This window comes from Pteropus vampyrus, unplaced genomic scaffold (genome assembly GCF_000151845.1).
Source record: "Pteropus vampyrus isolate Shadow unplaced genomic scaffold, Pvam_2.0 Scaffold51, whole genome shotgun sequence".
NCBI lineage: Eukaryota > Metazoa > Chordata > Mammalia > Chiroptera > Pteropodidae > Pteropus > Pteropus vampyrus.
In genome coordinates, this window is record NW_011888832.1 from 3,199,965 (window position 1) to 3,202,627 (window position 2,663).

Here is a 2,663-nt window from a genome sequence, read left to right on the forward strand (position 1 = left end):
ACCTGTAAGATCTGGGTCAGCATGGTTCTTAACACATGGGATCGCAGTAAGTAATCGCTGAGATTACCTGTCTTCAAACAATGTAGAACAAGGTAGTTAGTGATACTACATTGTCTATTTGGAAGTTGCTAAGAGAGTAAGTCTTAAAAGTTCTCACAAGAAAAGAAAATTTCTAACTATATAAACTTATTGTGGTGATCATTTCACAATATATATACATATATGTAATCATTATGTTATACACCTAAAATTAATACAATGTTACATGTCAATTATTTTAAAAAATTATCACACACACACACACACACACACACACACACACACAAAATAACAATATAGACCATTATGGCTTTTAAAACCTTTGGAACACTGAAGCCAAAAGGACATGGTCTACCACGTCTTGACTCGGTGATTAACCACAAAAACAAAAAAATTTCCATTTGGAAAAAAAAATTTTTTGCCCGTTTAGCTTGGTGAACTGGTAGTCAAATTGAGGTGCATCTCACAGCATTAGTGGAACTCATCAATTAGCATCTAGACTTTTTAGCATCGATAAGTAAAATAATATCTATACAAAGTGCTCCAAACCCTTTGTCTTTTTTGATTCCTGTAACTCTTCAGTGACCTGTATATAATTAGTCACAGGTACTAACATGGCATTATGCAAAGAGCAATAAGCTAAGAACCGCTGTTTCACTTGGGTTCTGACTCCTCTTAAATCACTAACCCAGCCCTGTACAGACACCTTTGTGTCTCCCACCTCATGTGCCTACCTAGGTTAATAACTGCTCAGCTGAGCCAAACGGTTAAATCGGTTGATAGCATCATAATTTGAGATCGAACTAAAATTGTCCAGGGAAACATTCTCAGTGTGAAGTATGTTTGTCCCCCGTGGAGCCTGGCTTTAGGATTGTCGTGGTATCTGTCTCTCCTTGTGAACTTTTGATCAGGAATAATCTCTACGTTGAGATGTGGTCACAGGGGAGCCTTTACCTCCAAAATGGCATCTGTAAAAGAAATGTCTTCAGAAGCTAAGGCATAGCTGAAAGGCTGCTGAGCTGAGAAAAAAAATAATCAGGATGAAAATTGGAACATTAGCACTCTGAGATGCCATTTTCCCAGAGTGCAGACGCTTATTTACAGTTTCAAGTGTTCACCGGCTTCTTCCTGGTGGGACTTGAGATCAGTTATCTAATCTCATATTTCAGCTAAGTAAAGTCTGGCCGCATTCCTGCATGCCAACATGTACCTCTAAAAATCAAAGACAAACTTCACACCCTAGAAAGCCTCTTCCTTCCTCTGTGTTTCTCTCCTGTATCCCCCTCCCCGCTCCCCCCCAGCACCAGCAGACGTCAGCCTGTGGGTTTCCTCAGCCCAGTACACTCGATGCCTCTTTTATTGCATGTTGTGGCAGGAGAGAAGGATTAAATTACTGAGGCTGTCAGGAAGGACAAGCTCTCTGCCGTACATTATCATTATCACTTGCTTCTCGGGTGAAAGAAAATGCAGTAAATCCCTCAAATACAAAGCAATAAAGACCGCTGGCTTTTACTGTCATGACTGCCAGTGCCATTAACAGGCAGTGACAGCGATGTGGCACTCTTAGATGTTGCTTGTATCTTTTCTGACAGTGTGCTCATAAACCTGCCAGTGACGTGACATTAGATCACATGACTATTCAGATTTGATTCTGGCTTCCAGAGCCGTTTTTCCCAGGCGTACAAGCGGGGTGGCATGACTTGCGTCTCTAAGAACGAGTACTTATACAAATACAGAATGGTACTAATGTAGCATATTCCTAAGTGACTTCCTTTTGTGGATTTTTTTTTGTTTTTGGCATAGTGATCTACGTGGATAAAGAAAACAACCAAGCAAAGAGAGACATCTTAAAAGCTATACTACGAAGACAAGAGATGCCTAACAGAAGGTACATTTAAGCATTCTGAATTATCCAATGGTTTATAGGAAGTAGATCTCTGTAGCACCCTGTGAAGAAAGCACAGGGTGAGGAATCAGAACACGTGACTCTCTACGTCTCTTCCCTCCTAGAAATACAGTAGCCCTGCCTGCCATACAGGGTAACTGTCCAGATCCCATGGAACTTTGAAAATCGAATGACTGTACAGTGCATATGAAGTATACCATTGCCTTTTGAGTACGACCCTAAGGAGCATTAACAGTGGTTATGAGGAGGGGGCGCTCTGGAGTCAGAAGGCTTGAGTGTAAATTCTTGTTGAATCGCTCACCAGCTGTCTGACCTCGGACAACTTAACCGCCCTGTGCCTCATTTTCTTCATCTGCAAAATGGAGATGAGAATTCCTTACAGGATTGTTATAAAGGTTCAATCGGATAATATATGTAAGATGGATTGACTAGCACCTGACACATAGTTAAGTGCACAATAGATATTAACTGCAGTCATTATAAGCAGTGATATTAATATTATTATTTTAATAGCTCATCAACCTTTCAGACTAATTTTTATCTTACTATTTACCATTTAATAATTCATCATTTTATGCTTTTTTTAAATGCATTTTTCGGGGCAGATTTGAAAAGGACACTTTGCAATTCTGGTTCAGTAGAGAAATTATACCCACTTGAGAAGGAGGACAATCTGATCTTAAGTTGGTCTTCTGCGTCCCGTGCCGTACTCCTCCCC